Genomic DNA, 14287 nt, shown 5'->3' on the forward strand with positions numbered 1-14287 from the left:
AAACCTTATCATTTTCTACTGTAACAAATCACTTAAATAATTATTCAACATTGCATACTAAATGCCTCTGCATATTTAATACTCCTATCCTCAAATAGAATCATTAAACAAGCAAACATATGCAAACAATGCAAACATAACAGCAATCTGCCAAAACAGTAAAGTCTGTAAAGAATGCAAGAGTATCAATACTTCCCTGACTCCAAAAATTATGAACTAAAATTCCCACTGTAATAAATTTATCAGAGCTCAATATGCAAAAAGATTCAACATTATACCACTCTCTGACTTTTCTAGGGAATTTTTGCAACAGCGGTAAACTTTCTGTTTTTCAAACAGCAACATGTATAGTAGCAAAATAAGCATGGCAAAGGCTATCCTTGACTTCTTTATTGAAACTAAAGATGCAAAACATTATTCTAAATAACAGCAAGCTAGTACTAAGAAAATGACGCTCCAAGCAAAACACATATCATATGGTGAATAAAAATATAGCTCCAAGTAAAGTTGCCAATGAACGAAGATGAAAGAGGGGATGCCTTCCGGGGCATCCCCAAGCTTAGGCTCTTGGTTGTCCTTGAATATTACCTTGGGGTGCCTTGGGAATCCCAAGCTTAGGCTCTTGCCACTCCTTATTCCATAGTCCATCGAATCTTTACCCAAAACTTGAAAACTTCACAACACAAAACTCAACAGGAAATCTTATAATCCCCGTTAGTGAAAGAAAACAAAACCACCACATTGGTACTGTAATGAACTCATTCTAAATTCATATTGGTGTAATATCTATTGTATTCCAACTTCTCTATGGTTCATACCACTTAATATCATAGATGCATCAAAATAAGCAAACAACACATAGAAAACAGAATCTGTCAAAAACAGAACAGTCTGTAGTAATCTGTATCAAACGTATACTTATGGAACTCCAAAACTCCTACCAACTTAGTAAGTCCTAAGAAATTTGTATACCAATCCAGAGCAAAAAGAATCAGGTCATAAGCACGTTTCTGTGAATTAACAAAACTAATTTACTGGGCGCAAAAGTTTCTGATTCTCAGCAGGATCAACACAACTATCACCGTAAGCCATCCTAAAGGTCTTACTTGGCACTTTATTGAAACAAAAGCTATAAAACATGATTACTACAGTAGCATAATCATGTGAACACACAAAAACAGTAAGGATAAGTATTGGGTTGTCTCCCAACAAGCGCTTTTCTTTAATGCCTTTCCAGCTAGGCATGATGCTGACAATGATGCTCACATAAAAGATAAGAATTGAAACATAACGGGAGCATCATGAAGCATATGACTAGCACTTTTAAGTCTAACCCACTTCCTATGCATAGGGATTTTGTGAGCAAACAACTTATGGGAACGATAATCAACTAGCATAGGAAGGTAAAACAAGCATAGCTTCAAAACTTGAAGAACATAGAGAGGAAACTTGATATTATTGCAATTCCTACAAGCATATGTTCCTCCCTCATAATAATTTTCAGTAGCATCATGAATGAATTCAACAATGTAACCAGCACCTAAAGCATTCTTTTCATGATCTACTAGCATATAAAATTTACTACTCTCCTCATAAGCAAAATTCTTCTCATGAATAGTAGTGGGAGCAAACTCATTAAAATAACTATCATATGATTGAAAATTAAGATCAAGATGACAAGTTTCATGGTTATCATTATTCTTTAAAGCATACATGTCATCACAATAATCATCATAGATAGGAGGCATGCTTTCATCATAGTAAATTTGCTCATCAAAGCTTGGGGGACAAAAAATATCATCTTCATCAAACATAGCTTCCCCAAGCTTGTGGCTTTGCATATCATTAGCATCATGGATATTCAAGGAATTCATACTAACAACATTTCAATCATGCTCATCATTCACATATTTCATGCCAAGCATTCTATGTAATTCTTCTTCTAGCACTTGAGCACAATTTTCCTTTTCTTCATACTCACGAAAGATATAAAAAAGACGAAGCGTATGAGACAAACTCAATTCAATTTTTTTGTAGTTTTCTTTTATAAACTAAACTAGTGATAAAACAAGAAACAAAAAGATTCGATTGCAAGATCTAAAGATATACCTTCAAGCGCTAACCACCCCGGCAACGGCGCCAGAAAAGAGCTTGATGTCTACTACACAACCTTCTTCTTGTAGACGTTGTTGGGCCTGCAATTGCACATGATTGTAGGACAGTAGCAAATTTCCCTCAAGTGGATGACCTAAGATTTATCAATCCGTAGGAGGCGTAGGATGAAGATGGTCTCTCTCAAGCAACCCTGCAACCAAATAACAGAGAGTCTCTTGTGTCCCCAACACACCCAATACAATGGCAAATTGTATAGGTGCACTAGTTCGGCGAAGAGATGGTGATACAAGTGCAATATAGATAGTAGATATAGGTTTTTGCAATCCGAAATAATAAAAACAGCAAGGTAACTAATGATAAAAGTGAGCGTAAACAGTATTGCAATGATAGGAAACAAGGCCTAGGGTTCATACTTTCACTAGTGCAAATTCTCTCAACAATAATAACATAGATAGATCATATAACAAGCCCTCAACATGCAACAAAGAGTCACTCTGAAGCCACTAATAGCGGAGAAAAAACGTAGAGATTATGGTAGGGTACGAAACCACCTCAAAGTTATTCTTTCGGATCAATCTATAAAAGAGTTCGTACTAGAATAACACCTTAAGATACAAATCAACCAAAACCCTAATGTCACCTAGATACTCCATTGTCACCTCAAGTATCCATGGGCATGATTATATGATATGCATCACACAATCTCAGATTCATCCAACCAACACAAAGTACTTCAAAGAGTGCCCCAAAGTTTCTATCGGAGAGTCAAGAACGTGTGCCAACCCCTATGCATAGGTTCCCAATGTCACGAAACCCGCAAGTTGATCACCAAAACATACATCAAGTGGCACATGATATCCCATTGTCACCACAGATAATCACGGCAAGACATACATCAAGTGTTCTCATAAAAGACTCAATCCGATAAGATAACTTCAAAGGGGAAATTCAATTCATCACAAGAGAGTAGAGGGGGAGAAACATCATAAGATCCAACTACAATAGCAAAGCTCGGGATACATCAAGATCGTGCCATAGAGGGAACACGAGAGGGAACACGAGAGAGAGAGAGAGAGAGATCAAACACATAGCTACTGGTACATACCCTCAGCCCCTAGGGTGAACTACTCCCTCCTCTTCATGGATAGTGCCGGGATGATGAAGATGGCCACCGGTGATGGGATCCCCCTCTGGTAGGGCGCCGGAACGGGCTCCCGAGAGGTTTTTGGTGGCTACAGAGGCTTGCGGCGGCGAAACTCCCGATCTATCTTCTGTTCTAGAAGTTTTACGATGCGTAGGTATATATGGGTGCAGGGGGTACGTCGGTGGAGCTACGGGGCCCCCATGAGGCAGGGGGCGCGCCCTAGGGGGGTGGGCGCCCCCACCCTCGTGAGCACCTCCCGTATCTTTTGACGTGGAGTCCAAGTCCATCAGGTGGGGTTCCTTCCAAAAATAACTTCTCCAGTTGATTTCGTTCCGTTTTGACTCCGTCAGATATTCCTTTTCCTCGAAACACTGAAATAGGCATAAAACAGCAAATCTGGGCTGGGCCTCCGGTTAATAGGTTAGTCCCAAAAGTAATATAAAAGTGTATAATAAAGCCCATAATCACTCAAAACACATAGTAATATAGCATGAATGCTTCATAAATTATAGATACGTTGGAGACGTATCACTGGTGAATAAACAACTGAGGGCAGCTTAACGGCTGCAATAACCTCAGGAGAGCCACTAGGCTCGCTGCTCAGCCACACCGCACCGCTTTCCCCTCAGGAGAGTTGCATGAGGGGGTTGGGCACGGGGGTTACGCACAGGTCACGCCTGGTGTACGCCACCTCGCTAGGTCCCTCGGACCTGGTCTTCGTGCGCCCCTCCCGAGCGAGACCCTAACGAGGAAAGGTATGGAGGTTTGTTCGTACGTCAAGGCGGTCCCCTGGGCATCGCCACCCAGGGGCCTAACTATGTCGGTGTTCCGGGAACGGGGGTCCCCAGACTTGCCTGCCTGCGGCCTGCGGCGTGGCTCAAGCAGAGGCACAGTATGGCCCGTCTTCATCAACCCAGGCTCAAGACCCTCGCGAGGGACCAAGCCTCACAGGGCGGACGATGCAAGGCTTCCTCAGGGGCAGCCTCACCAGGTGAGCTCGCGAGGAGGCGGAGAGATCAAGGCAAGGAGTACCTGGCGAGGTGCTCGTGACGCAAGCCATGAGGACCGAGACTAGGCGGGCGCCAGCCTGTGCAGTGTCCTTGTTTCCTCTTTGGTACAAAGGGGGCAAGCGCAGGCACGAAGTACCGAGGCATCAAGCAAAGGTTTCCCTATCGGTGCAACGAGACCAAGACCAGCAGGACGGCATGACGGAGGTCACCGTGGAGCCCAGGACGACGTCATCGCTAGTGCCTTTGGCAGTCAAAGACCAACTTTAGTCAGGATAGCTTGTACTAGCTGCCCCCTTCAAAATGGCCGTTGTTGGCTCCCTTCCCGCTCAATATTTGGGAAGAGGACCAGGGCCCCTATAAATAGAGATAGCCACCACCACAGTAGGGGCATCTCATCTAGAGCTGGTCGAATCCATCCCAAGTAGAGCATCACACCAGCTCAAGAACACACCTCGCGAGGCTGTTCTTCCTCTGTACAGTTCATCATCAGCCCCAGAGGCAATCCACCACACCACACACTGGATTAGGGTATTATACCACAACGGTGGCCCGAACCATTATAAACCTTGTGTCCCTTGTGTTGTCCATCGTGTAGCTTAGATTCGCGACGAGGTTTTAGGGCGTGGATCTGTAGGGAGAAGATCTTCGTGCGCACCCCAGATTTCGAACCTTAAGGGTTTTGCCGGAACCCGATATCCGACATTTGGCGCGCCAGTTAGGGGTGCGCCAAAATCCTCTTTCCGCCAATCTGCGTTCCACTGCTTTGTCGCATCCATGTCCGGTGACCCGACGGCAAACACCGACCACCGGGCGGCATGGCATGCCCACGCCGCGCCGCCTGCCCAAGGTGACCTCAACCTCGTGCCCCAGGCAGCCCGCGCTCCGCAGAACGCTGCGGGGCGCGGGCGACGTGGTCAAGCGCCGCCTGCCCTCACTCCGTGGCAGGTGCGATCAGTAGCAAGGGCCTCAAACCACGCCGCGGCCACAACACCGCACACCCGACGGGAGCAGGCAAATATGAAGGCTGCGCTTACGGTGGCTCGGGAACTGCTACGGTGCAGGCTGCAAGAGAGCGGCCGTGACGCGCTGCTGGAGCGTGTCGCCGAGCTCCTGGTTGCCGCAGCTTCAGGGGCGCCTCCTTTCTGCGGCCCCCTTCCACCCTAGGCCCCGGGCGGATCATACGGCGGGCCCATCCACGCCTATGTGCCATCTGGCGCACCCAAAGGCTTCATTAACACGAGCTCGACCATTAGCGCCAGGCGTCAAGCTGTACCAGCACCGCCCCTCGTGAGCGAGGGCATGCGCATCACCGCCTACAGCCCGGGCGGGCCGCCGCCCTATCGCCCCCAAGATGGTGCTTCGAGCCAAGCCGCGTGGATCGTGGGGCACTACGGCAAAGTCTTCGGGGCGGCGACCTCGGAGGCTTACATGCCCCACATGGTGGGATCGGGGAATAGCGCACTGGAAGAAGTACCTACGAGCTCGTTCCTTGGGCCAGAGCCTGGAGAGGAAGAGGCGCCAAGACAGCGCGACGCCTTTGCAAAGGAGCCTCTAAATGAGCCTCGCCAAAGCTCGCAGTCGGCGGCCAGCAGCTAGTCGTCATGTCGGAGTAATGGGCCACGGGTAGCCTCACCCGAGTCCCTGAGCCTTTCAAGACTTTGGGCTGGCTCCGCCCCACAAGACTTCAGAGTAAAGCGCGCCTTCCGGTGGCCGGCTGGCTCAACGGCCGACTGCCCGAAGATGGTTGTGGCGCCAGCAGACGGCACCAAGACAGGTCGGCTCCTAGCAGACGGCCTCCGGAGAGGCCAGCTTCTAGCTGGCGGCCACCCAGCGCCCTCAGAGTCTGCGCCCCTTATCAAGAGGACAAGACTGGGTGAGGCTATAGTGTATCCCCTCACCCTTGAATCCTGGGCTTGGCATGGCTATAGTTCCCCGTACAGGCAGAGATCTTCGCACGACGCGGCACTGTTGCCACTTCCCCCTTGACGCCATTCCTGATAGGCAGAGCCCTATTCCCACGACGGCCTGTCGGTACGGCCCGTAGGCGACGGGCCCTACCAGGCAGTGAGAGCCCGGAAGACGGCGGAGGCCAGACCAGCCAGACCTGAGGGAGGCCGGCTTCCAGCAAGTGGCCAGTTCCTCCCTCGAGGCCCATGCACCATTAACCAGATAAGACGTGGTGTGGCTACAGTGATCTCCCACCAGGCAGCGGGACTGTAGCCACGTTCCACTGACCAAGCCTGCGTCATTAGCACCACGACTACAGTGATCAGCTACCAACTAGGCCCGCCAGTGGCGGGGGCGGCCTGTCGGCTCCATACCATACCAGGCGACAGGGCCCAGCTGCCGGCGGAGAAGCCGACGACCAGAGACACTGGCAGCCGGGTCCATCACCCGGCTAGATTACCATTGTACCCCTGGGGGGTAGGCCTATATAAACCCGCCAGGGCACCCATGCAAAGGGTTCCCAACCTGTTAGAACTAGGTTCCACCCTAGAGGAAGAAGAGAGCTAGCCCTGCCTCCTTCTACCTCTAGCATACAGGTCGAGGAGCACCATTGTATTCACTAGTGCCTTAGTGATCATGCGGAGATCCCGTAGAGCAGGACTAGGAGTGTTATCTCCTAGGAGAGCCCCAAACCTGGGTAAAGTGCGCCGGTGTTCGTGTCTACGCCTCATCCTGCTTCCAGGCACCGGTGACGTTCTACTCGCTCCCACCATGATAAGCCATCCTTTGGCATACGTCGCACCAAACCCCCGACATTTGGCGCCCACCATGGGGCCAGGTGCACCATCGTCCGGAGACCTGCTCTGGACGGGAACCTTGTTCCTTCCTGGCGAGCGCAACCAGCCCAGCACGCCCGACGGCATCAGCGTCGACGCGCTGCACGGCGCGGAGATTCCCTTGCTGGCGAGCTGCCTCGCCGACCTTGTTGGCGAGATCCGCCTCTCCGACGAGCCTGCATCCGACGCGGGCACCGACTGCCCCGAGAGCCGCCTTGTCAGCCTCCTCGACCAGTTCACGTCACCAGTGAGCCTGCTGTGGACTTGGAGTCTGTTGGCTCCACCGACCCGATGATCGTCGATTCTGACACGGCGTCGCTTGACGCATTGCCCACCAACGTGGTGGTCTATGACGAGCCGCCTCCTCGCGAGCACAGCGGCGGGAGCACCGCCACGGAGGTGCTTGTCATCCACAGTGGCGAGCACTCAGACGGAGGCGCTCGAGACCCACTCGATGCGGCGCTGCGAGACTTGTCAGCGCCCATCCCAGGAGAGAGACGCTGAGACGCTGGAGGCATGCCGCGTCCAGCTTGTCGAGAGCGCCAACCAACTGGCCAGCATGCAACGCCTCTTGGAAGCCTACCGGCGCGAGATGGATCGAGCCGTCGGCGGCACGCTGGCTCCTGAGGGGCCTAGCCGCATCGGCTCGATCCAACAGCGTGGCGCGACCATCGACAGCATGTTCGGGACAGATCGTCCGGTCTACGCCACGCTTGCAGAGAACATCCGGGCTGCCCAGGCAGTGACGGATGAGCTGGACAAGTACGAGGGTGACGAGCGTCGCCACATGACGAAACGAGTCCAGCAGCTCCTTGACGCGGCCGCCAAACATCACGAAGCCGATTGCCGCGCCGAAGCACCCGTCCGGCGGAACAACGAACCCCTTCGCAGGATCACGCGACGATCCCGGACACCGACTGGTGGCACTCGTGGAAGAAGAGGCAATGAGCCGGCTTTCAGCCGCAGTCGGACTCACCTCTCCATCGAGCGTGACGCAGATGGCCGCCCTCGAGCAGTGGAGCAGCGGGGCAACCCGCCTCCCCCTCCGCCTCGTGGAGAAAGGCACCCCGCTCCGCCGCCTATCACGCACCCGATACTCGGCGACCGCCTTGGCCGCCGAGAAGGAGTCGGATAGAACGACGCCCGCCATCGGATCGACCGCCTCAACCGATCCCTGGCGCTAGAAGAAGAAGACGCGTTGGGCCCGCCCTATTTCGGCCCGCGAATCCGAGATGAGCCTTTCCCTCGAGGGTTCACGCTCCCAAGAGATACGCCCAAGTACACCGGATCTGTGAAGCTGGAGGACTGGCTGGTCGACTACTCCACGGCCGTCAGCATAGCGAACGGCAACAAGCGCGTTGCTGTGAAGTACGTCCCACTCATGCTCCAGGGCACAGCCCGGACGTGGCTTAACAGCCTGAAGCCCCGCAGCATCAACAGCTGGGTTGATTTCACTGAAGCCTTCATCCGCAACTTCACCAGCACGTACAAGCGGCCTCCCAAGCCCCGTCAGCTCTCCTTGAGTGTCCAAGGGCCCAGCGAATCGACTCGCGACTATCTCACGCGCTGGGCCGAGCTGCGCAACTCCTGCGAAGGCGTGCACGAGGTGCAGGCCATCGAATACTTCACCGCCAGGTGCCGAGAGGGCACCCTCCTCAAGCACCGGCTTCTCTGCGACGAGCCGGCGACTCTCGACGAACTGCTGATCATCGCTGACAAATACGCCACGGCCGACTCCTCCATGAAGGCGGAGATCCAAGTCGACGCAACCGGCAAGGTAGCCCCTCAGGCTCCTTGGACTCCGGCTGGTGACACTAGTCGGCGACAGCAACCAAGCGACAACAAGCGCAAGGCCACGCAGCCGGCTTCCACCAGCCGGCAGGTGGCGACACTCGAAGACCAGCAGCCGGAAGGGCAGCCTCCGCCCAAGCGTCAGAAGGGCAACAAGCCCAATTGGTTGCCCGCCTTCTCGTACGAGCAGACTCTTGATGCACCCTGCAAGTTCCATAGTGGTGCGAAGCCGTCCAACCACACCACTCGGAAGTGCCATTGGCTCACCAGAATCGCCAAGGGAGATGGACTCCTGCCTCCTCCGCCTGCCGGCCCGCCGCCTCCTCCGCCCCAGCAGCCAGCGGCACGGCCAGTCGGTGCCATACGAGTATCAAGAGAAGCATGGAGCCTATGTTGTGTTCACCAGTGTGGCCGACGACAGACGCAGCAGACGGCAGCAACAGCAAGAAGTACAAGCAGTGGCATCAGATACTCCAAAGTTCATGCATTGGTCTGAGAAGCCCATTAGTTGGAGCAGGGCTGACCACCCGGAGGTGATGCCCTCCCTGGTTCTTATGCCCTGGTCTTAGATGCCACCTTCGCAACAGAGAGGCGGGCAGCTCGTTTCTCCAGAGTCCTGATAGATGGCGACAGCAGCATCAATATCCTGTACCGTGACACAATGGAGAAATTGGGAATCAAGCAGAAGCAGCTTCACCCCAGTCGGACTGTATTCCATGGCATAGTCCCTGGCCTTTCCTGCTCACCAATCGGCAAGACCCAGATTGATGTTCTCTTTGGAGACAAAAATCACTTCCGCCGAGAGCCAGTTTGGTTTGAGGTGGTGGACCTTGAGAGCCCCTACCATGCGCTACTTGGCCGGCCTGCTCTGGCCAAGTTCATGGCGGTCCCCCACTATGCTTACCTCAAGATGAAGATGCCGACTACCAAGGGAATCCTGACCATAGTCGGAGACTACAAGAAGTCATCCGCCTGCGCGGCAGACAGCAGCCGGCTGGCCGAGTCCCTTGTGATTGCAGCTGAAAAGCGGCTCCTTGACCGGGTTGTGGCGATGGCAGGCAGCCGGAAATGTCACCCATCCCCAAGGAGTCGGAAGTTGAGGGCTCGTTCAAGCCGGCGAAGGAAACAAAGAAGATACCCTTGGACCCGGAGCACCCGGAGAGGCACGCTGTCATAGGTGCAAACCTTGACAGCAAATAGGAAAGCGAGCTCGTCGATTTCCTCCGTGAGAATCGGGACATCTTTGCATGGTCTCCCAAAGACATGCCGGGTGTTCCGACGGATTTCGCCGAGCACAAGCTACATGTCCGACCTGACGCCAAGCCGGTCAGGCAGCCCTTGCGCCACCTGTCAGAAGAAAAGAGAAGAGTTGTTGGAGAAGAGATAGCCCGGCTTCTAGCAGCCGGCTTTATCATGGAAGTATTCTTCCAGAATGCTTGGCCAACCCAGTTCTTGTGCTGAAGAAGAATAAGCAGTGGCGCATGTGTATTGATTATACCAGCCTCAACAAAGCTTGCCCCAAAGATCCCTTTGCTTTGCCAAGAATTGACCAAGTGATAGACTCCAAAGCCGGATGCGAACTGTTGAGTTTCTTTGATGCATACTCAGGGTACCATCAGATCAAGCTGAACCCGGCCGACAGGCTGAAGACCGCCTTCATCACGCCATTCGGAGCCTTCTGCTACCTGACCATGACGTTCGGCTTGGAAATGCCGGCGCCACGTTTCAGCGTTGCATGCAGAAGTGTCTCCTCAAGCAACTCGGCAGAAACGCCCAGTTTACTGTGGATGATGTGGTGGTGAAGACGGAGAAGCATGGCACGCTGCTGGAAGACCTCAAGGAGACATTTGAGAACCTGCGCCGATTTCAGATCAAGCTCAACCTGGAGAAATGCGTCTTCGGAGTACCAGCCGGCCAGCTTCTGGCTTCCTGGTCTCAGAGCGCGGCATAGAGTGCAACCCTGTGAAGATCAAGGCCATCGAGAAGATGGAGGTGCCCACCCGACTGCTGGACGTGCAGAAGTTCACCGGCTGCCTGGCATCAATCAGCCGTTTCATCAGTCGGCTGGGCGAGAAGGCTCTCCCCTGTACCAGCTCATGAAGAAGACCACTTTTTTCGAGTGGAACGACAAGGCGGACGAAGCTTTTCTCCAGCTCAAGAAGATGTTGACCACTCCGCCTATCCTGGCGGCTCCGACTGATAAAGAGCCCATGCTCCTCTACATCGCCGCCACCAGTCGGGTGGTCAGCACAGTCATAGTGGTGGAGCGCAAGGAGGAGGGCAGAGCATTGCCGGTCCAGAGGCCGGTGTATTACCTGAGTGAAGTGTTGTCCGCCTCCAAGCAGAACTACCCCCACTATCAGAAGATGTGCTATGGTGTGCACTTTGCCGCCAAGAAGCTGAAGCCTTACTTTCAAGAGCACCCAATTACTGTTGTCTGCACTGCTCCGCTTGCTGAGATCATTGGAAGCCGAGATGCTTCAGGCCGAGTGGCCAAATGGGCCATAGATCTGCCCCCTACACCATCTACTACCAGCCTCGCACCGCCATCAAGTCACAAGCGCTGGCCGACTTCCTCGTCGACTGGGCCGAGACCCAGTACCTGCCGCCAGCGCCAGACTCCACCCATTGGCGGATGCACTTTGATGGTTCAAAGATGCGCACCGGTCTGGGAGCCGGCATCGTCCTCACCTCTCCCAAAGGCGACAAGCTCAGATATGTGCTGCAAATCCACTTTGCCGCCTCCAACAACATAGCTGAATACGACGCACTCATACACGGGCTCTGGCTTGCCAAGGAACTCGGCATTCGCCGGATCCTGTGCTATGGTGACTCCGACTTGGTGGTCCAGCAGTCGTCAGGAGACTGGGATGCCAAGGATTCAAATATGGCAAGCTATCGCTTCCTCGTACAGCAACTCAGCAGATACTTTGACGGGTGCGAGTTCCTCCATGTGCCAAGAAATGACAACAAGCAAGCAGATGCCTTGGCACGGATCGGCTCCACCCGGCAAGCAATACCAGCCGGCGTCGCCCTATAGCGCCTCCTTAAGCCGTTTGTCAAGCCGTCACTAGAGTCCGACTCCATCTTCGTGTCGGCCCCTCCTGAAGCAGTTGGATCCGACTTGAGGGCCCCAGAAGCCGGCGCGGGGACTTCGGTAGGCGGCCCGGGGACTGCAGCCGTCGCACCTGGCCTGGGGACTGCAGCAGTCGGCCCGAGGACTTCTTCAATTCAACAGGCGGCAGCCAACTCCAACCCGCCGCCTCCCGGCCCAATCGCCCTTGTACAAGTTGCAGTCGTGGCAGTCGAAGAAATAGCAGCACCTTCATGGGCTCAACCCATCCTCAACTTTCTGGTGAACAAAGAGCTGCCGACTGATGAGATCCTAGCCCGACAAGTGCAACGGCGGGCAGCAACATACACCATCGTCAACAAAGAACTGGTGCGGCGCAGTGTCACTGGTGTGTACCAGCGCTGCGTGGAGCCGGACCAGGGCCAAGCAATCCTCAAGGATATCCACCAAGGCGAATGTGGTCACCACGCGGCTTCAAGATCACTTGTTGCCAAAGCTTTCCGCCATGGTTTCTTCTGGCCGACTGCTCTAGAAGACGCCAAAGAGTTGGTCCAGAAGTGTAAAGGGTGCCAGAAGTTCCGCTCCAAGCCACATCTGCCGGCTTCTGCACTCAAGACCATTCCCATCGCCTGGCCCTTTGCCGTTTGGGGGCTGGACATGGTGGGGCCATTCAAGACGGCTCGTGGCGGCATGACTCATTTGCTTGTCGCTGTGGACAAGTTCACCAAGTGGATAGAAGCAAAGCCAATCAAGAAGCTGAATGGGCCGAGTGCCGTGACTTTCATCGCCGACATCACCACTCGGTACGGCATACCACACAGCATCATCACCGACAATGGCACAAACTTTGCCAAAGGAGCCTTGGCTCGTTTCTGCGCGACGCAGGGCATCCGACTGGACTTAGCGTCCGTTGCCCATCCGCAGTCAAACGGCCAAGTGGAGCGAGCAAACGGCCTCATTCTGTCCGGCATCAAGCCCCGACTGGTCGAGCCTCTAGAGCGTTCGGCCGGCTGCTGGCTCGATGAGCTGTCGGCCGTCCTCTGGAGCCTGCGCACAACTCCGAACAAGTCAACCGGCTTCACGCCCTTCTTCCTCATCTACGGCGCTGAAGCCGTCATCCCGACGGACATAGAATTTGACTCCCCACGAGTCACCATGTACACCGAGGCGGAGGCCAAAGAAGCACGAGAAGACGGCGTCGATCTGCTGGAAGAGGGCCGGCTGTTGGCACTCAGCCGGTCCGCCATCTACCAGTAGAGTCTGCACCGATACTACAACCGCAAGGTCAAGCCAAGATCCTTCCAAGAGGGAGACCTTGTGCTCCGGCTGATCCAGCGAACAGCCGGCCAACACAAGCTCTCGGCACCTTGGGAAGGCCCTTTCATCATCAGCAAAGTGCTGGGCAACGGTTCCTACTACCTGATCGACGCTCAGAAGCCCAGAGCACGCAAAAGAGATGACTCAGGCAAGAAGACGGAGAGGCCATGGAACGCAAACCTCCTTTGAATATTTTACCGTTAAAAGCAGTATGTATCACGCTACCTTTGGTATTAAGTACGAAGACTCCGGGTCCCCCGAGAAGAGTTCGGGGACTACCCTCTTCTATCTATATGATAAGTGGTATGCCTATGAATGTGTTGTTTTATTATACAGCCTGGCACCGGGTTCGACCAGTCGGCCCGGAGGATCGCCGCCTTCCGCTATATGTCGTTTCCTGCAGTCGAACAAGTAGTGTGTCGGCACCAAAAAACTTCTCCTGTCAGAAACCGCAGCTCAGAGTACGGTGCAGGGGTTGCAAAGCAATGCCCACATGAAAAATGGCTAAGGAAAAATGCGCCTATAGCTTGGGCCGGCATCCCGCCTTGCAGCCGGCCGGCTTCTGCTTACCTTGCCAACACTCCAAACGGCTAAGTACTTGCCCTCCCGTAAATAGCTAAATACTCAACCCAGCCGTAGTCCGCAGAGCGGCTATTTGGCTAGCAAGAGGATAGCCAAGGGAGGGCGGCAAAGGAAAAAAGCAAGGAGCAGAAAGCAAGAAAATTCAAAAGTTGGCAAACAAAGCATAATCTGCGACAAAGGATATTTACATAGCAAAAGGCCCATTGGCCAGCATTCAACAGAGTTTCATATACACCCCGCGGGTGAAATTGTGCAAATTTAATCAAAGTTTGTCGAGACTAATAAGCAGAAAAATAAAAGACAGCAACCTAAGGAGCGGCAGAGGGTTCCGGTTGGATGGTGGAGTCGGCGGCGCCGGTTGCGGCAGCAGAGGATTCCGGTTGGATGGCCGAGTCGGTGGCATCGGTCAGAGCAGTGGACGGCTGGACGATAGAGTTGGCGGCACTAGTCGGTGGAACGAGCGACTGGTCGG

Source organism: Triticum aestivum, chromosome 3B, assembly GCF_018294505.1.
Source record: "Triticum aestivum cultivar Chinese Spring chromosome 3B, IWGSC CS RefSeq v2.1, whole genome shotgun sequence".
NCBI classification, from domain to species: Eukaryota; Viridiplantae; Streptophyta; class Magnoliopsida; order Poales; family Poaceae; genus Triticum; species Triticum aestivum.